This window comes from Balaenoptera ricei, chromosome 6 (assembly GCF_028023285.1).
Source record: "Balaenoptera ricei isolate mBalRic1 chromosome 6, mBalRic1.hap2, whole genome shotgun sequence".
In the NCBI taxonomy this organism is placed as follows: Eukaryota; Metazoa; Chordata; class Mammalia; order Artiodactyla; family Balaenopteridae; genus Balaenoptera; species Balaenoptera ricei.
This window is the reverse complement of record NC_082644.1, coordinates 117,547,262-117,569,641: the sequence shown is the minus strand read 5'-3', so window position 1 is coordinate 117,569,641 and position 22,380 is coordinate 117,547,262. Positions and strand designations below refer to the sequence as shown.

The following is a 22,380-nucleotide window of genomic DNA, read 5'->3' as shown; positions in this document are numbered from 1 at the left end:
ATATCTTGGCTACTGTAAGTAAATAATGCTGTTTTGAACATTGGGGTGCGTGTATCTTTTCAAGTTAGTGTTTTTGTTTTCTTTGGATATATATCCAGGAGTGGAACTGCTAGATCATATGGTAATTCTTTTTCAGTTTTTTGAGGAACTTCCATATTGTTTTCCATAGGGGCTGCACCAATTTACATTCCCACCAGCAGTGTACAAGAGTTCCCTTTTCTCTACATCCTTGCCAACAATTGTTATTTGTGGTCTTTTTTGATGATAGCCATTCTGACAGGTGTGAGGTGATATCTCACTGTGGTTTTGATTTGCCTTTCTCTGATGATTAGTGATGTTGAACATCTTTCCATGTGTCTGTTGGTTATCTCTGTGTCTTCTTTGGAAAAATGTCTGTGCAGGTCTTCTGCCTATTTTAATTGGGTTGTTTATTTTTTTGATAATGAGTGGTATGAGCTATTTATATATTTTGGATAATAACCCCTTATCAGTCATATCATTTGCAGATATTTTTTTCCCATTCTGTAGGCTGTCCTTTCATATTTTCGATGGTTTCCTTTGCTGTGCAAAAGCTTTTAAGTTTAATCAGGTCCCATTTATTTATGTTTGCTTTTGCTTCCTTTGCCTTAGGACAGATAAAAAATATATTGTTACAATTTCTGTCAAACAGTGTTCTATGCTTTCTTCTAGGAGTTTTATGGTTTCTGGTCTTACATTTAATCTGAGTTTTTGTATATGGTGTAAGAAAATGTTCTAATTTTATTCCTTCATATGTAGCTGTCCAGTTTTCCCAGCACCACTTATTGAAGAGACTGTCTTTTTCCCCATTATATATTCTTGCCCCCTTTGGCATAGATCAGTTGACTGTTTAAGTGCATGGGTTTATTTCTGGGCTCTCTATTCTGTTCCATTGATCTATGTGTCTGTTTTTGTGTCACTACCATACCGTTTTGATTATTGTAGCTTTGTAGTATAGTCTGAAGCCAAGGAGTGTGATACCTCTAGCTCTATTCTTCTTTCTCAAGATTGCATAAGCACCATTCCTACTGACACCATTCTTGTGAGGTCTTCTTTTCCTGGCCCTTTGGGCCAAATACCTGCTCTCTTCATATTTGAACGCATACGTATCTCTCTCTAACTGGTATAATTGTACCAATCTGAAATTGCAGTTGCCATTTTGAAAATTTTGTTATGAGTAAGATTTTTCATTTAAGAGACACATTAAACGCAGAACAAAAAAGGGAAGAAACCTCATGAGGAAAGTCTCTGTCTTGCCCATCTAAAAGACAGATCACCTTTTTAAATTGGGAGACCTCCTTTTTTTTTCCATACTTACTAAGTGCCAGCTTTTAAAGGACATGACTTAATAGGATGCCAAGAATCTGAATTACTATTTAAACGAGCTGTACTGACTTTAGCTCTGGTAGTTTTGAGTGGGTGTGTCAAAATGGGTTTTGCTTTGTCTAAGTCTTCTCCTCTCCTTACACAGAGAAGATAATCAGCCACTCCCATCTATCTGCAGGCAGCTTGCTCTCACTTCTTTCTTCCTTCCTTTCCCATATTTTCTCTTTTCTTGGGAAAGTCTGGAGATTAACTAATTATAAATAGTTTTTCTGTCCTTCTGTGCAGGCTCAAGAAATATCTAGTACAGATTAACAGTCCAAAATTTCCATAAGAAAGAGAGAAAAATTAAACTATTTTTGCTTCTACTTTTCCCTTGCTGAAATTATAACCCAAAAGTTTAAATGTGGGTTTGGGTAATAGTTTTGTTTCCTATACCTAGGCTTAGTATATCCAAGAGTCTTAAAAATCTTTTTGGATATATGACCATAGGAGGTTTATTTATATTAAAATATTTATGTAATATTCCTGATAATTAGATGATTCTTTGGACTATATACAAGAGTGAGATAAAATTAGCTTAAAAATAACTCTATGCCTCCTGATTTTATTATGATATAAAAATAATGCAATAATTAAATCAGTGTAAGATTTGGGGTTAATTTCTCATGATTTAAACCTTCTAAATTAACTTTATTAGTTCTATGGATCCAGTAAGTTATCATTGTTTCCACAAATTGTTTAAAATTATAAAAAATAAAATTGAATTTAATTGAAAGAACTTATATAATAAAATATCTTTTTAAAATGACAATCTCATGAATTCTTACAATGCTTTAAATCATAAAGATTTGATGTGTTGGTCTAAGTTTTAATTTCCAGATGTTTAGTCCACTTAAAGATCTCTTAAACAAATGATAAATTGAGTTAATTAATAATCTTTGGATATATGGATAATTTCTAACTAAAGGAAAAGATCCAAACATTGGGCACCACATATAGTTTTAAATTACCCTTCCTCCTTATTTTTATATAAAAATTACCTATAGATTGATTAACTGGATGTGTAAATTTCTCTAAATGATATATCCATGCTTATTTTGCCACTTTAAAATTTGTTAAAGTGACATAAAATGTATGCTCATAGAAAAATTTGCTAGACAGTTCTTGGTTTCCAGTCTTCTAGTGTTCTCCTGTGTCTAGAAACTTTAACTTTAAAGTTGGCTAATATAAATGGTTACAGAGAAATAGGAATATGTGTGTAAGATAAATGTGGTTTGTCTGTTTTTTTCATTAAGAAAATTATTAGTTTATTAAGAGAGTAAACAAATATAATCTATGCATTGTTTTATTTAATGTGATATAGTCAGTTCAATTTTACAACTAGTTAAGAGGTTTAATTTTATCATCTATGGGACTTCCCTGGTGGCTCAGTGGTTGGGAATCCGCCTGCCAATGCAGGGGACACGGGCTCAAGCCCCGGTCTGGGAAGATCCCACATGCCACGGAGCAACTAAGCCTGTGCGCCACAATTACTTAGCCCGCGCTCTATAGCCCGGGAGCCACAACTACTGTGCCCACGTGCCACAACTACTGAAGCCCACGCGCTTAGAGCCCGTGCTCCGCAACAAGAGAAGCTACCGCAATAAGAAGCCCGCGCACGGCAATGAAGAGTAGCCCCCGCTCGCCTCAAGTAGAGAAAGCCTGCGTGCAGCAACAAAGACCCCAGGCAGCCAAAAATAAATAAATAAATAGAAAATAAAATTAAAAAAAAAATTTTGTCATCTATTCATAAACACATACCTAAGAAGGTATATTAATTAATTCAAAGGTTTATAAATGATAAAAGATAACCAGAAGACAAATTTGAGGATAAACTATTAATGGTAAACGTAAAGGGTCTGAGGAAAATAAATTGTTTGTCTAGATTTATAATGCCTACAGATAGTGAATTTGAAGAAAATATTGAATTGTGTTTAAAAATACTGGAAATCTTGGCTCAATGTTAATAAATTTATTTATTCATTAAGAAAAGGACTTATAAATCTTTATTGCAAATTTTTAAATGAGTGATAGACAAAAAGTAAAATCAGAATTTGGGTTTTCTTTCTGTAAAGTGACCAAGTTATTCCACTGCCAGATAAGAGATTCCTTTCCTGTTTATCAACAAAATATTATGTTAACTATCTGAATTTTCTGTCATTACTCAAGAATCATTTTGAAAAAAAGTTCCCTTTTTTTTTTAAGTTCCTATAATCAACAATTTCTTGTCTTTGGATACTATGACATGTCATATACAGAGGGGGTAGGAACATGCATAGAGAAACTCACAGCATTTCTGACTTGGTGAATCAGGAAAGTGAAGCCAATAAACTACGAATGCCGAAAAGTGTAGAGTAATCTTAGAAGGGAGAGAGACGGCGTGATCTCCAAATTCAGTACACTCATCTCTCACTGACCCTTGAATTACTCATACTCATATGTGGGACAGACTCAAAGCAGCTCAGCTAAAGACAAAAGATCTAAAGACAGAAACAACAACAAAAAACTCCGAGTGTTCGAAGAAAACCCTAAGCAACACACAAAAAGGGTACTAGAACTAATAAGTGAATTTAGCATATTGCAGGATACAAGTTCAGTATACAAAAGTCATTCTTACTTCTAGCAATAAAAAGTTTGAGGCTTCCACAGTATGGCTGGCGACATTAGTCAGCGCTCGCTCTACTCTCTCTAATGGGGAAACAGCAGACTACAAGAGACTGAGCTGTATCTGCCTCTATTTCCAACAGACTCACGTTCAACTTTCGCTCACACACACACAAAAAAAGCCGGGAAAATTTTATTAACCCTTTTTAAAAAAAAGTTAATATAAAATTATAGCAAAAATGGAACCTGAAGTTTAGTTAACACAGCTGGAACAATCCGCAGCTGCGGTGGCAGCGGCGGGAGAAGAGATTTAATTTAGTTGATTTTCTGTGGTTGTTGGTTGTTCGCTAGTCTCACGGTGATGGAAGTTGTACATTTTTTCGAAGGGACCGAGAAGCTGATGGAGGTTTGGTTCTCCAGGCAGCAATGCGATGCAAACCAAGGATCTGGGGATCTTCGCACCATCCCAAGATCCGAGTGGGACATACTTTTGAAGGATGTGCAGTGTTCAATCAGAAGTGTGACAAAAACTGACAAGCAGGAAGCTTATGTACTCAGTGAGAGTAGCATGTTTGTCTCCAAGAGACGTTTCATTTTGAAGACATGTGGTACTCCCTCTTGCTGAAAGCACTGGTTCCCTTGTTGAAACTTGCTAGGGATTACAGTGGGTTTGACTCAAAGCTTCTTTTATTCTTGTAAGAATTTCATGAAGTCTTCTCACCAAGGGTACCCACACTGGAATTTCCAGGAAGAAATAGAGTTTCTTAATGCAATTTTCCCAAATGGAGCAGCATATTGTATGGGAGGCATGAATTCTGATTGTTGGTACTTGTATACTTTGGATTTCCCAGGGAGTCGGGTAATCAATCAGCCAGATCAAACCCTGGAAATTCTGATGAGTGAGCTTGACCCAGCAGTTATGGACCAGTTCTACATGAAAGATGGTGTTACTGCAAAGGATGTCACTCGTGAGAGTGGAATTCGTGACCTGATACCAGGTTCCGTCATTGATCCCACACTGTTCAATCCTTGTGGCTATTCAATGAATGGAATGAAATCGGATGGAACTTATTGGACTATTCACATCACTCCAGAACCACAATTTTCTTATGTTAGCTTTGAAACAAACTTAAGTCCGACCTCCTATGATGACCTGATCAGGAAAGTTGTGGAAGCCTTCAAGCCAGGAAAATTTGTGACCACCCTGTTTGTAAATCAGAGTTCTAAATGTCACACAGTGCTTTCTTCGCCCCAGAAGACTGAAGGTTTTAAACGTCTTGATTGCCAGAGCGCTATGTTCAATGATTACAATTTTGTTTTTTTACCAGTTTTGCTAAGAAGCAGCAACAACAGCAGAGTTGATTAAGAAAAATGAAGAAAAAACTCAAAAAGAGAACACACATAGAAGAAGGTGGTGGCTGCTTTTTAGATACTGATACCAAGGGCCACGCTTTCCATAACCACCACCTTGTAGTTGCAGAAAGCCCTAGATGTAATGATAGTGTAATCATTTTGAATTGTATGCATTATTATATCTAGGAGTTAGATATCTTGCATGAATGCTCTCTTCTTTGTTTAGGTATCCTATGTCACTCTTGCTGTGACATTGAAGTGCATGTAGAAAAAACCTTTTACTATATGAAACTTTACAACACTTGTGAAAACGATTCAATTTGGTTTATGTACAGTGTAATATTTCTCCAGGTATCATCTAAAATTCCCCAAAGACAAGGCTTTCGTCCTCATTAGGCGTTGGCCTCAGCCTAGCCATCTGGGACTGTTCTATTAAATTGCTACCAGGATTTTGCATCCAGTTATCTCCACTTACTAGAACATACTCTCTACTAATGTTATTGAAACCAATTTCTACTTCATACAAATGTTTTTGCAGCACCAATCAAAGTTCTTCTTCCACGAGTCGAGTCCTCTAAGAAAATGACTGTGGTTATCCATTTTGTGTATTACTATCTCACTGCTTCCTATACTTGTGTGACTTTAATTGATACGTTCCTCACCATGGTGTCTCCCTCCCAACCACACCCACTCCATAAAGCAATACACTGTTACACTGTGGGTTTACACTAACCTTATACCCCAGAGGGGGAACGGGGGGATGGACCCTGGGCTTAATTTTCTTTTAAGGTCAAGGGAGTTTGGCATTTTTCGTTACCATGAGCTCTTTTGGAATAAGCTGGTGTTGATTAGCAAAGAAGGTGTAGATTGATACTAGGGAATATTGGCAGAACTGTATGGAAAACGTATGCCATTCTGTGCCCCCCATTAAATGAGATTAGCTTCTCGTGAGTACCATGGCTTTATTAACTTGCTAAGTAGTAGTATAAAAGAATTATCACTAAATTTGTTAGCAAGGAGATTTAAGATAAAGGTTGTATTGGATTCAACAAGTCAAGTCAGCTCAGATGATTCACCTTAACTTTTACTTTTGCAGCCATTTCCACTAATTTCTATTAATGGTAATGCCATAAACTTTGGTTCAAAGCAGAATCGATGTCTTTGCCATCTTGTGACTTAAAAAGTTCTGTGACTTTGTGATGCATGTGATAGTGTTCTGACGGTTCCTCTGACTGGTATTTCTTTCACCATGGAGTAACATCAAGTGATGAATGAGAACCGTTCAGATTATTCAGACATACTACACAGTGAAGCAGAACGCTATCCATAAAACATAACATACAAAATTCCAAAATGGTCAATGGGAAATGACTAGAAATACAGGCTTAAAAGAGTTGGCATCTTTTAGCTGTATTTGCTAATACGGACATTTAAGCATGTGAGAAAAGAGCAAAGTTGACTCAATTTTGTATTTCTTCTTGTCCTCAAACAATTTTTGATTCTTTCTGGATGATGCAGTGATGTTTTTATTCCTTCCGTATTTAAAAATGAAACACTTTTTTTTAGTGTTTCTAAACATAAATTCTACTTGGTTTGAAATCAAGTGGTTGGAACACTTTTGACTTTTAAACATGTTGTTGATTCAGAGCTTCACTGAAAAAGCTTTCAATCAATGGATCAGTCTGATTCTGTAATTAGCGCACAGTACCTAATGTTTTGGTGCTATTATGAGGACCAATGCTCAAAGTGGATTTTGTTCTTGAACAGTGTCCCAGTAGATTTGATGAACATTTATTGGCTTGAGGTCTGATTCTCCCCACCCCAATAGATTTAAGATTTCTATTTAATGTTGAAAAACTGCACAAATTTGTATGGACAAAGCCTAGAAAAATGAAAACTAGATTGAATAGTAATCTAAATTAATCCTAGTGTGTATGATAGAGGAGGGAAAATTTTGGTGCCATAATTTCTTCCTGGTGTTGGACTTATATCCGTTGAAATGTATTTCTGTACCACAATTTAAGCTTCAGTGAAGGTTTGCTTAATTCATTGTCTAGTGAAAAAAAAAAGTTAGAAAGATTAAATAATAATTCTATTTACAATATCATTTAACAATACTTTTTATATACCTAATGAAAGATGTGCAAGCCCTGTACACTGAAAATTATTAAGACATTGGAAAGGGAAATTATAAAATACCTAAATACACTGAGAGACATACTCATGGATTGTAGAATACTGATTCCTCATGAAGCCAATATTAAGATGGCAATCCCCTCCAAATGGATAATAGACAATGCAATCTCAATCAAAATCTTAACTGGCTTTTTTGAAGAAATTGACAAGGTAATTTTAAACTCTATAAGGACAGGCAAAGACCTAGAATAGCCGAACAATTTTGAAAAAGAACAATAAAATCTGATGACACCTTAATTCAAGATACATTATACAGCTACAGTAACCAGGATAGTATGACATTGGTAGAAGAACAGACACATATCAACAGGATCAGAATAGAGTCCATCTGTAGGTCCATATTTACACTTGTCCTATGACCCAGAAATTCCATTCCTAGGTATTTCTCCAGCAAAAATAAAAGCATATGTCCACACAATGACGAGTACAGGACTGTTGATAGCAGCAGTATTCATAAGAGCCCCAGCAACGGAAGCAATTCATATGTTATCCACTGATAAATGGATAAACAAACTTATCAAGGAAAAGAAAAGAGACAGTATACACAACAATATGATTGAATACCAAAAAATCATGCTATGTGGAAGAAGTCAAATACAAAAGTCTATGGTTTTTGTATCATTCCACTTACATGAACTTCTTGAAAAGGCAAAATTACAGAGACAGAAGGCAGATGGGTAGTTGCCTGGAACCAGTGGTTGGAGAAGGGAATTAACTGGAAAGGGGCACAGAAAAAATTGTAATAATGAAAGAACTGTTTTATAATCTCAGTTGTGACAGAGGTTCCATGATTACGCACCAAAATTCATCAAAACGTACACTTAAAATGGGTGGACTGGGCTTCCCTGGTGGCGCAGTGGTTGAGAATCTGCCTGCCAATGTAGGGGACACGGGTTCGAGCCCTGCTCTGGGAAGATCCCACATGCTGCGGAGCAACTAGGCCCGTGAGCCACAATTACTGAGCCTGTGCGTCTGGAGCCTGTGCTCTGCAACAAGAGAGGCCGCGATAGTGAGAGGCCCGCGCACCGCGATGAAGAGTGGCCCCCGCTGGCCGCAACTGGAGAAAGCCCTCGCACAGAAACGAAGACCCAACACAGCCATAAATAAATAAATAAACCCAAACTTAGTTTAAAAAAAAAGTTTATAAAATGGGTGGACTTTATATAACATGTAAAGAATACCTTAATTTTTTTTTTTAATTACTTAAAAAAAATCCCCCAAGCCAGGTCCTAATATTCTATACATAGCCTCCCCTAAGACTCTGTCAAGGTAGTGTTCAGTGTTCTCCATTACGTCACTAAGATTTCCTTCCTTGACAGGCTTCCCTGAAGGTCTGTGAGGAGTTGACTGTTAACAAATTTCAACTATATTTCACTTATAAAAACCATTATGTTACAGATTTTATCATCATGATATCAATAATGGTTGACACATAACTTTTTACTTACTGTATCAAGCACTCTATATGCAATATCCCATTGAAATCCCATCAAACCCGTTAGGGAGGTGGCATTATGATCCACTTTCTTACTGAGGCCATAAGAGTAAAGTTATTTGTCCAGGGTCACAGCTAATACATGATAGAATCTAGATCAGGACTCAGACTGGGGTATGTGTACCCCTTGGAAGTAAATGAAGATTTTCCAGGGGTTATTAGACACGGATCACTTTCAAAAGAATAAACTCCCAAACCTCAGCCTTCCTGTGTACTCTTCCTACAATCAATCTGCCTGAGCCAATGCACCTGCAACCCTCCCAGTAATTCTTTCTCATGGCCCTTTCACTATCACCCGTCATGCACTTTACAAAGGCAAAGCTTACCCTCACCACCAAGCATTGCTTACCAGTACGAACACCTCTGGGAGGACAAACACAGCTCCAAACATTGGCGTTAGTGAAGCCTCCTTTCCTTATGGCACCTTAAACCCACAGTTTTATGACTCTCCTGGCTTCATTCACATTACTGTTAAGGGTGAAGCATGGGGCTGGAAGAGGGGCCTTTGAGGTTGCTCTGAACTCATGTACATCACAGAATGGGCTAGTATGTGTAAAGACAATTTTTGTTTAACCACCTTGCTTCTTCAATCCCCCTGCTATCCTTAAAGAATTCATTGTTACTATAGGGAGAAGCGGAGAACAAAGTCAAGAAAGGGTTGGTAGGAAATACTGAAGGCACAGGTTTCTCATTTCAACAAACCGTGGCAAAGTACTGTACAATTTTCAAGAAATAGAAAAAGGGCTTCCCTGGTGGCGCAGTGGTTGAGAGTCTGCTTGCTGATGCAGGGGACGTGGGTTCAAGCCCTGGTCTGGGAAGATCCCACATGCCATGGAGCGGCTGGGCCCGTGAGCCACAATTACTGAGCCTGCGCGTCTGGAGCCTGTGCTCCGCAACAGGAGAGGCCGCGATGGTGAGAGGCCCACGCACCACGATGAAGAGTGGCCCCCGCTTGCCGCAACTGGAGAAGGCCCTCGCGCAGAAACGAAGACCCAGTGCAGCCATAAATAAATAAATAAATTAAAAAAAAAAAAGAAAAGAAAAGAAATAGAAAAAGCACGCTGGGAAATACCAATCAATCTCATTGCATGTCTCCTCTGTACTTTCACAATTCTCAAGTAGTGAGAAAGAGCTTGGTGATTATTCTTTTCTTTTTTTTAGAGATTCTTATTTTTACTTGAAAAGTAAAAATAAAAACAACAACAAAAAACAACTAAGGTACACATTGGGAATTGAACTACTATAGTTTTTCTTTCTAGAGATGTGACATCCATGTTTTCTGGTCAGTAATGTTCTACCAAATATTATACTAAACCAGTGTACTAAATCCAAGCAGACAGATGAGCAGTAAAGCTGTTTGCTACTGGTGATCATTCTTTTAACTCTTTTTTTTTTTTTTTTTTTTTAAAGAAATCTCCATTTTATTTAATTATTATTTATTTATTTATTTATGGCTGTGTTGGGTCTTCGTTTCTGTGTGAGGGCTTTCTCTAGTTGCGGCAAGCGGGGGCCACTCTTCATCGCGGTGCACAGGCCTCTCACTATCGCGGCCTCTCTTTTTGGGGAGCACAGGCTCCAGACGCGCAGGCTCAGTAGTTGTGGCTCACGGGGCCCAGCCGTTCCGCGGCATGTGGGATCTTCCCAGACCAGGGCTCGAACCCGTGTCCCCTGCATTGGCAGGCGGATTCTTAACCACTGCGCCACCAGGGAAGCCCCGTGGTGATCATTCTTGATTTGCCAAAAGATTCTTATATGTTGTAAATCCACATTTATTTTTTACTTGGGCACAAGTCTCCTGCTCCTTGTTACTTATCTACATTTTCTGATTACTGGAATAATATACTTAGCAATTTGAGATTAATTTAACAGGAATATGTTACAGGTTCCATTGGGAGCAATAACTTAGTAACAATCATTAATAAACGTTTTGTAAGTTCCACACTTAATATTGGGCCCAGAGTCTTCTCTGCCTTCCATTAATAACATCTACAAAGTAAATTAAATTGTACTCTGAGAAGCAGAACATCCACTTTTACATATGGTGTAGGATACAGTGTTTTCAAAATGCAACCTTCTTAAACATTCAAGAAGCCAGGAGAAAAAGGTCTGATGAATATTCAACAAACAACAGGGGTTACTCCTAAGGTGGGTGATCAAGAGAAAGAGACATTTACTTACGTTAAAATAATGAGTAAATACTACCTTTGTAATAAAAACAATTACAACCAAAAAGTATTCATCAGAATAAGAATTAAAAGGTAATCATTTGTTTACTGGAAGCTTCTGGAAGCTGTATCAATTCTGACCTGCTGAAGAGATGAACATCAAAGTGGGGAAAAGGAGAGAAAAAGAGAGGGAAAAAAGGAAAAGGTACCTGGTCTAATCTCTTGATGTAGTGTTTGAGCTTTGAGAACAGGTCCACGGGTCCTGGCAACAGAGATTTGCACCTGGAATCACAAACGCACTAGTCCTGGGAGCGGAAGAACATCCTGTGTTCTTTTATTACCAGAATATTCCTATATGGAAAATGCCTGGAATAACTGTCAAACACAAATAATAAAGGTCTTGGCAGCAAGATTTAAATGTTAACCATCACATTGTTGAATGCTTTGTATGCAGTGACCACCCAATACTTAGGGAGTACATAAAGCACTCAGAACAGGGTCTGACATAGTTAAGAGTAATGTAAGTTTGCTATCATTATCACTATACTGCACTCTAGTAGTATAGAAATGTGAAAAGCATTTCACTGATTCATTCATTCATTCAATAAGTTTCTACTAAACATCTACTATGTGCCAGGTAACAGAATATGTACTGAGATTTAATAAAAGCACAAGATATGGTCCTGTCCTAAGGGAGCTTACAGTCCAGGAGGGGAGGGGCAGTGAACAAAGTATCACATTAATTAAAGTATAATTATAATTCGAAATAAGTTCTCCAAAGACAAGAATAAATCCTATGAGAGAATACAACAAAATGAAAGTTTATATAAAAAGTTCTTAATGACTTGCATATGTTTTCTAAATTCCTGTTCTTAAAAGATTCTCTCATTAAAATTCTTTTGATAAAGTAATACAAACTTGTTTTAGAAAAGTCAGAGTAGACACTACCAGTATCTTATTTTTTATTTCTAGTCAGTCTTTTTTAAAATTTAATTTTAATATTGTGGTATCCTACCTAAACTAGAAATTTATAGCCCACTTGAAAATATACTGATTGCTTAATCAGCCTAGCCATGGCTTTTTGTTAAGAATTTTTCATGTTTATAAAGTGAAAAACACTTATTCTCTATCTATTTAGTCAGTGGTGATTTCTAGACATCAGAGTCCCTTAAAGAGAAATATACCTAAACAAACAAACAAAAAATGTGGCCAGTTATGCAAAATAAAGGTACCCAATTAAATCTTTAAGCTATGAATACAATAATCAATATATCATATCTGGACACAACTCTATTCATAAGTGCAATAACTTTAAGCAAAATTTTTGTATCTGTCAGGCTCATGCACTTAGGATATCGTTGGGAAAACATTTTTAAAAATAAGAGCAAAGGAACAGCTACAGGAACAGACTATTCCGAAACCACTTCCAGGAACAGGGTTTGTTTAAACAAAATGTATTAAGTGAAACCAGCTGCATTAAGGGTCGATGCCATCTGAAGTGGAATTCTAAAACCACCCACTTCATAATATCTGGGTAATTATTCCTTCCTGTTGCTATAAATGAAATACTCAATGGCCAACGAGCTATAAGACAGCATGGCAAGGAGCAGTTCACCAATGAACAAAAGGCCCAATTGTAGTACAAGGGATGCTCACAAGAAACCCTTGGGTCTTCTAGCTGGTCCAACTAGCTTTATGCTTCCTTATCACACATCGGACAAAGTGCTCAAGAAATGTGAAGAGAGTCGCTCTTTTGAGGGTACCAGGAGAGAGGTGCCTACAGTCAGGAATAATCATATTCTGCCAGTGGGTCAACTGATGACGCTTTCACACATACTGATGATTTAAAAAAAAAAAATACAAAAAACACTCCAGGAATTAAAAATATGCTCTAGGGAATTCTAAAATTTTAGCATACTTTTTTCCAGTCTGAAAACTAGAACAGATCTGAAGAAAAATGGAGCCTGAATCATAACCAAGGTTTCATTATTTAAAATCATTTTCCTTAACTTATAACAAAAGCATATGAAAGGGCTTGCCCCTTTGAAGACTTCCTGGTGGCAACACATCAGGGGAACCCTTCGGGAAGTCATGTGACCCAGTCAAGAACATCACCCATTTTGAAAGTGTTTCCCAGTGTATCATCAGTACTGGTGGTAGGACTGTAATCAAAACAATGCAGTTGAGAAACGCAGCCATTAATCATTTTATTTTGGAAACCAATTAGGGGATGATGAAGGAAGAAAAAACAGTGATTCATCTGTTTTGATGAAATCTGGCCTTCAAAAGATAGAATGGGCCAGGAAACACACATATTTTTATGTTCTAAGGTATCTTAAACTTGGCCTTTAAAAAAAGATTCTTCCCAAGCTCAGTAAACGAACAAAATAAATCAGCTAGTTTATGAACTTGACTATGATATATTCTGCTAACTTTATGGATGTAAGCTTGCAGGTAAGAAAATATATATGACCTAAGGGCAGTCACAAACTTTGCTGTTTGAAGCACCAAACTCAACAAGATAGCGATGTACCATGATCCAATGTCACCTGCAGGATAATAGTAGCTCAGGTTTGAAACTGCACTCATTAGCTGTGTTTACCTGACTCTTTAAAAAGCAGGCAAAGCTCAGTACTAAAACTCAAGTCAAAATGTGCAATTCACAACACAGCTTGTATGGACCAGATTTATTTCTTAGAAGAAATAGTCTGAAACTTCTAAACTGCACGGAGAGGATAATATCAACAATGTTCTGAAAGGTTTAAGAACATTCCAATTACAGGAAATCCTGATTATTATGACTACCACCAGTTAAAAATTCAAGCACAACTACGTAAATAGACAGTACAGTATTATTTGAAATATCTCTTAAAATATCCTTTTTTAAGTTTTCTTCAAGTATAGTTGCTTTTCTCTTAAAATATCCTATTCAACATTTTCCACACATCTTATACCCTCCCCCATTCAATACTTCCACTCTTTGTGCTGCCCAGGACCCCACATCAGAAATCTTATTTGACATGGTTACTGGTTTATTATAGAGAAAGTGTACAAGCGGAGGGCTGGGAGGATGAAGAAATTCTTGAAGGACCAGTCGGTGCAGGAGGTAGCTGATGGAAACTGGAAAGGAAAAAGAAGAAAATCAAGAGACAAGCAGTGACATGAAAGTGGTCACCTCCCTGGAGAGGCTTTCGGTTACTTGTGGCCTCAGGCTACCATGTGGCCTCTTGAAGGGCAGAATGTAAAGTTCTCAGTTTGAGCAACCAACTCAGTGTCAGGAGAAAGGAAAAATGACACATTAGCAATGGGAAGCTCAGATCGAATTCCCAGAGGCTGTCAAGACTCAATCTAAGTGATGGTGTGTCCTCGCACAAACGTAGGGCTTACCTCAGAAGTGAACCCCAAGGCACCCTAGGTCTACTTCCTAGATGAAAATGCTATTCTGCTTTCAACTTTATTTCTTACTTGCATTCTGTCTGGATGGAAGAAAGATGATTTGGGGGTTTAAGTCCTGGCTCGGTTCTAAACCAACTGGGATCTTTAGGCAAGTTAATCCACATCTCTGGGTGGATTAACTTTAACTTCTTAAATTCTAAACCTTCTTTCTTGGAGTCATTTCCCTTCTTGAAATATATCCTTGAGAATGTCCTTTTGTGATGAGTTCTCAGTGGTAAATTCTTTTTGTTTTTATTTATCTGAAAATGTCTTTATTTCATTCTCATTCTTGAAAGACTGTTTTATGGCTATACAATTCTAGGTTAATAGTTATTTTCTCTGCCTACTTTGAAAATATTATTCTACCTTTTCAGGGCCTCTACTCTTGCTGTAGAAAAGCCAGCCGTCACTCTAATCCTTTGTAGGTAATCTGTCTTTTCTCTCTAGCTATTTTAAGAGTCTTTTCTGTCTTTGATATTCTATAGGTTCACTATATATTTAGACATGGGTTTCTTTCCTTCTTTTCCTTCCTTTTTGACTGTGTTGGACTTTGATGGGCTTCCTGAACCTGAGAACTTTTATCTCTCTACCACACTTAGAACTTAGGACAAGAGAGGACCCTGTCCTCAATTCCACAATTTAACAGACTCCAGCTCTCCCCACAAGGCAAGGGGTCTGAAGGCTCAGGGGATGTGCCCACCCAGAACCTAACTACCATATTCTAGGTATCCAGGACCCTGGAATTCCCTACCTAGTCAGCTCCAAGCCCACATTCAAGGCTTACATGGATCTCTTCCCAGGTCTACTCTGAAAATGGAATGCACCAGCAGTGTGCACAGATTAAACATGCCAGAGGTGTCCTCTAGTGGCATGTTTGTGAGAAATGTGAACAGAGATTATATAGGCAGGCTGAAACATCTATACATGTGTGCAGGAGGCCCCTCACAGTGCACAAAAAAGCTGGGGGAAGAAAGAGAAGAGGGTCAGGCCATAGGTCAGGGTCTGGCTCAGTCTGTGCTGCTACATGCCAGTGCGAAGCTCTGTGAAGTTCAAACACTCTAAATTTCTAGGTTACTATGGTATATTCACCAAGGCAGGAGTATAGAATATATTTTATTTAGTAGTTTGTTACACTTGTAACTTTTAAATATTTAGACATATAGTTTGTGGGCCTCCATTTATACTGATGCCCTAGCTTCCACAAATGACAAGGGATGGCCTGATGTTTATCAATTATAAAAATTCTCACCAGTTATCTCTTTCAATATTTCCTCTTTGCCATTCCCCATAGCATCCTCTTATGTTCTTGGAACTCCAATTAAACATAAGTTGGATCTTCTCACTATATACCCTGTCTGTTAACCAATCATATTTTCTATCTCTTTATCTCTCTAAACTGCAAGCTGTGTTACGTCTTCAGATTTATCTTCCAGTTCATTAATTCTCTCTTCAGCTATATCTATTCTGATATTCAACCCCTCCTTGAATTTTTTATTTCAAAGATTACACTTTTCACTTCTTGACATTATATTTGGTTTTTAAAATAAATTTGCCTGGCTGTTCTTGATGATATCTTTTTCTTCACTCATATTTTCTATTCCTTCTTTTGTTTCCAAAAATTACTAAGTGAATTTATTTTATATTCAATATCCAATATTTCCAATATCTGAAATCTTTAGATGTCTGAGTTTACTATGATTTCTAGTGACTCTTGCTCATGATATCCTCTTTCTTTGGGTCTGTGTGTCTGCCTTTCTCCTTTTTTGGTGTGTTCATATTAGTTGGAATGATCAATGGGAATTCTTTGAGTCCAGAGAAGACTTCAATTTGCTTCTGTCATGTGCCCAGGGACACTAAAAACCTAGGTCCACTTTAAATCAAGATTTCCAACTTGCAAGTATGGGGGGGCAGTGTCACACAAATAGTATAAAATCAATTTCCAAACCCATGTGAGAGCTGGTCAGTAGCCACAAGTTCTTATGTGACTTTTTTTTTTTTTTTTTAGTTTGTCCTCCACCCAAAGCCAAAAGTGAAATGGAAAATTTTCTTTGCTGCTTGATACTGTGTAAAGTACTCCTCTCCTAGTCCACCTTTTCTCTGAGAGTGTAACCTCTCTGAAGTCTTGGCTTTACAAGAAATAGTCTTGGATCAGCGACCCCTTTCTCTACCCTAAGAGAGCCCAAGCTTGTCACAGGCACACTACTCTCCTCCCTCACCCCACCAGAGTTCTGGGTCATTTGAATCTGTATACCCAGGGTATCATCAATTTCTGGGGTTAAAGTTTTGTGAGGAGCAGATTATTTACATGGTCAGGGAATGTCTTCCCCACAGATTGCTTTTTAGTTGCAAGAGGAAAACTAGCAACTAATTATCCAATGGAGGAACCAAACCACACTGTTGACTAGATAATCAAAATTAATGTCACTAATGACAGGCAGAAGGACACTGTGTGCACCTGGATGTGATACCATGAGAAAGACATAACATTACTCCTGTAGTATTCTAACCAGGAATGTGTAACCTGAATCTAATAGTAAGGAAACATCAGACCAAAATTGAAAAACATTCTATAAAATAACTGGCCTATACTCTTTAAAAATATCAATGTTATGCAAGACAGAAATACTAAGGAACTGTTCCAGATTACAGGAGATTAAAGAACATGACAATGCAATCCATGATCCTGGGCTGGATCCTACACTTGGGGGTGGGGGTGGGGGGATGCTATAAAAGGCATTATGTGAGAAAACTGGAACATGGACGGTAGATTAAATGAAAATATTGTTATCAGGGTTAAATTTCCTAAAATTGGTAATTATACGGTAGTTAAGTAAGAGAATATCCTTGGTCTAAAGAAATATATTTGAAGCATAAGGGACAAAATGTTACAACCTAATCTCAACTGACTCAGAAAAATGAATTTTCTATCCACATACACATACAGAAAGAGAGACAGGAGGGGGGAGAATGATAAAGCAAATGTAATGTGGCAAAATGCTAAAAGTTGATGACTCTAAGTAAAGAGCATGTGGGAATCTCTACTAGTAAATTTTGAAACAATTTCAAAATACAAAGTAAAAAACAAAGTAAAAAAACTTGAGCCAATGGTAGATGTGGAAAACAGAATAAACAAACATACAGTGTTTGCATTAGCAAACTGTACTGATCTGTGAGGAATCTAAAACTCCATTTTACCAAATATTTCTGCTGAGGAACAGGTGAAGAAATAATATAGAGTTCTGCTCCTGCTTAAGACATAGAAAGCCGTAAGAGAACATCCGTCCCAAACTAATAAGAAAAGCCTGGATAATCTATAAAATCGTAACATTTCTTAAGCTAATCAGAGAGCTAAGGTCACAAGGTAACCAAGTGAACAGAATTCTAAAGAGTGACAAGTCCCTCCAAAGAGAGACAAGACATACAAACTGTGTGACCTTTCACAGAGCACAGGAGGAACAGGTGTCTGCCATAAAATTAGGTAAGAGGAAAACAGCTTAAATTTTAATAAATTCTTATAAAGTCCAGTGTGGCTTAGTATAACATATCGAATCCCTGGGAGTTCCAGACATCACAGCTGTCTGAACGGACTTGCAAGCTCTTTTCCATGGGACCTCTACCAGATACTCATGATAAAGGTTGAGAGCAGAGAAGGAGACTAGAGAGAGCCCCCCAATACTGAACTGGGATAAAATCTTGCCCACTTCCTGGACCATTCTCTCATATAGCGTGAAAACTTTAATCCACTGGGGGAAGGGCAAGAAACCCTCCCTGCCCCCCAGGATCCAGGCAAAGATCTACTGCTTCTCGGGGTGGAGGAGAAGCAAAGCCATTGTCGGCTGGATCATGCACTGATACAACATAGAGGTTTGCTATTGCTGGGGAGGAGGGGCCCATGAGAAATTCTATCCCACCCAACCAACCCCCCCCAACCGGAAGGTAGAGTTTGGGTGCCACGGAGCACCGGTGGAAGTGCTGGAATGCTAAGAGATCCCCACCACAGGACATGCCTAAGACTAAGAACTAAGAGGACCAAGAAACTCTCTGCCCCAACCAACCATGAGCCTGGCTCCAAGTAAAAAGCTACAGCAATTTACCACTAGGGTAATAATAAAGGTAGGTTAAAAGTAAAAGAATGGGGAAAAAATATTACACAAGCATTATCAAAAGAAAGCTGAACTGGCTATCAGAACAAGAAATATTACCAGGGATAAGGAGGGATGTTACATAATGATAAAAGGGTCCATTCAACAAAAAGTCTTAACAATCCTAAATGTGTATGTACCTAATAACAGAGCTTCAAAATATAAAAAGAAATAATATAAATAAAAGTAATTTAGTCTTCCCTTTAATTCTGACTAGTCATTTCTTTGCTTTTCCTCCATACTTATTGGTCCAACTTTTATTACTTACTATTATATGATAACCAGCTTTTAAAGCTAATTATTTATATAATTTTTTACTTATTATTATACGATAACCAGCTTTTAAAGCTAATAACTCATTTCAAAATATGCCATATTTTCACTGCAGCACTGTTTGTGTTAGCAAAATAACTCAAATGTCCTTCTATGACAAATTGGCAGAGATGTTTACTGCATTAGGGAAGAGGGAGGAAATGATATGAGAGGAGCTCCATCCCACCAGAAAGGAGTAGAAGGTCCAACCCTTCCATCATATCAAAGTGTGAAGAGAAGAAGAGAGGAAGAAGCAAATAGTCAAACAAGTGTCATTACTTGCCCTCCCTGCAAAATTCTGAGGGAAATCAGTCAGGGTCCAGTCAGGAGACGGAAACCAAACCAGTAATTTGTACAGGGAAATTTTAATATAAAGAATTAACTAGGGCTTCCCTGGTGGCGCAGTGGTTGAGAATCTGCCTGCCAATGCAGGGGACACGGGTTCGAGCCCTGGTCTGGGAAGATCCCACATGCCGCGGAGCAACTAGGCCCGTGAGCCACAATTACTGAGCCTGCGCGTCTGGAGCCTGTGCTCCGCAACAAGAGAGGCCGCGATAGTGAGAGGCCCGCGCACCGCGATGAAGAATGGCCCCTACTTGCCGCAACTGGAGAAAGCCCTCGCACAGAAACGAAGACCCAACACAGCCATAAATAAATAAATAACTAAATAAAATATTAAAAAAAAAAAAAAAGAATTAACTAACAAAAAGTTGTTAACTAATAAGAGGATTTTCTAACTGTGTATTCTTAAGAGTCCCTGTTTGTCTATTTGGCATCCATTAATTACAAGGCCAAAGTACCCAGCCAACTTGTTTAGATCTGCCCTGTGATCCAGAGCCAATACTCTAAACCACCTCCTTATCCAACTCCCATACACCAAGCCAGTATTTCCCCTGCCCTAAGTCACCCAGGGCCAAGCACCAGACAACTAGGGCTGAGGGAAAGCAAACAAGGAAGGAACTAAAGAACTTAGGAGAACCTCCCCTCCATTCCAAAGATTAGGTTCAGACCCTGCAGAGAGGTCGTGCTCCGCAGGAACACACAGCCTGCTAGCGGCAAGGACGCCTGCCAGAGGGAGTAATCCACAGAGGTCTATGAAAGCGGCCCACCATGCAGTGGAGAAATTTGTTGGAGGGTGTGAATGGGCTGGCGCTAGTCCACAGTGCGGCCTCCTGGGTGGTCTGTGAGGGATGCTGTCACTGGGCATAGTCCACTGAAAGCCATACCCCACTGAAAACCAGCACACCGGAAATAGGAAAGGAAACCCCTTCTCCCTCGATGGCCTTGCAGTGTCCCTTTAACATTGTCCCTCTATTGACAAAGCCTAACAGTAAGCCAGCTGGCAAGGGAGAAATGCTTACAGAGTCCAGATCCTATGTCACAAAGCAGAGCGAAGAAAAATGGATTTGGGGATGAAGGGCAATAAACTGGTAACTGGCACAGTGAGGGGAAGGGAGGTCAGACTGGTAGATTGAGGGGGAAATAATGAGCTTTTGCCCCACCTCCTAATTGAAACTCTGAGAGAAGATCACCTTGCGGGATGCAACCTCCCATCCATGTATACATGGATGGCCACAGAATAAAAGTCGGGAGTAGCATGGCAGGATAAGGCAGAGAGACCTTGTTAATTGCCTAATTAAAACACTTCTCTTTACTTCTCCCCACTACAACATGGCAATTTATGAGGAAGGCAGATTGGTGATTTTTTTTTTTTTAAGACTATCATATCTCTGCACAGCTGGGTAGTAGACTAGTATACAAATCTATGACTCTTCTACATTACTATATGTCTTAAAAAAGAGGAAAAAAACAAAAAGAACACACAAACTTGTAAATGCATAGAATATTATACTTCATCAAGTCTAAGATGCCACTGTGAGATACACTTTACTTTATGTTCCATTAAACCATGGCATTCTATTATAATAGAATTATTATAAGATCCATCCTAATTTTAGAGATTTTTTTTCTTCTCAATTTTTTATTTTTTAACTAATTTTTTAAACTGAAGTATAGTTGATATATGTTACAGGTGTACAATATAGTGATTCACAATTTTTAAAGGTTATATTCCATTTGTAGTTATTATAAGATATTTGCTATAGAGTTTTTTTAAATGTGAAATAATGGACATTTTGGAATTAATTAGCTTTGAAAAAATACAGAAGAAACCAGTAAGGTAGGCCTTACTTCTACTGAATGCCTGCCTTTGTTGCTTTCATTTTCTTACTGTGTGTGTATGTGTATTTAAAAAACACACATGTACAAACTTCCATACTATTCATCTTAAATTCTCTCCTTAAAAAACATCCTTGTCATCCTCAATTTGAGGGAAGAACTTAAATTCCTACCTAGACACATTCTAATTCCAACAAATATGTGTTTCCAATTCACAGCCGTTTAAATTCAAACGTAACCTACTGCTCTACCACTTTTGCATTCCGGCGGGTATCTTTTTGGTGCCTCATTTTATTACCAGGACACATCTGTGTGAACTGGCAAAGTAAAGGATGCAATCTCTAAAGCAGGTGTGTTGACTGTCCCACACAGAGGAGACAACCACAGCCTCCATCTCACCTCACCAGCTCTTTAAGGTTCACATAAAAGGATGCCAACAACTGATTAATATTCCACATGAGAGTTACACTTTTGGTGGTTACTTTCAACTTCACAGGAGTCTTCAGCTCCATGAGGAACTTCATAGGCCATCTAGTTCATCCTAAACTCTTTGAATGGTTCATGTTTAAAACATTACTGAGAGCTGGAGAATTCTGAACATGGACTGCATGTTGAACAGTGTTATTGGATTAATGATGGTTTTCTTATGTGTAGCAACGGTGCTGTGGTGGTGTAAGAGAATGTCCTTATTCTTGGCTATCATGAGTCTACAGCCAATTTCCAGGTGGTCTGGTAAAAGGGAAGTGTTTTATGTAAAGAGAGATGGAGAGCGTGTGGCAAGTGTTAAGAGTTGGAATCAAGGTGAGGGATAGATTGGTAGTTCTTTGCACTATTCTTTCAAGTTTTTATAGGTTTGAAATTTTTCATAATAAAAAATTAAGAAAATAAAATAAATGCTCTTGATAAATACAATCCATCCTTCTAAACATCTTCAGGAAAGGAAATTCCATGACTTCCCATGAAGCCAATACAGCTACAGCACCTTAGTAAGGACAGTCACAACTACCACTGCAGCAGCTACAATTACTGGGGTTCTCTGCAGGCACCATGCTAAGAGCTTTAGTGCACTGCCTCTTCGCACCCTCTCAATAATCCTTTGAGGTGGGTGTGTGTTATC

The 22,380-nt window shown here is 38.2% G+C and overlaps 1 protein-coding gene and 1 pseudogene across 1 annotated transcript in view; one reads left to right on the top strand and one right to left on the bottom strand.

Annotated features, from left to right (window-relative positions):
- ABL1 (ABL proto-oncogene 1, non-receptor tyrosine kinase) overlaps positions 1 to 22,380 on the bottom strand; it is a 133,665-nt gene that overhangs the window by 65,803 nt on the left and 45,482 nt on the right. The gene's annotated exons all lie outside the window — the stretch shown is intronic.
- LOC132367998 (S-adenosylmethionine decarboxylase proenzyme-like) lies at positions 4,349 to 5,349 on the top strand (annotated as a pseudogene).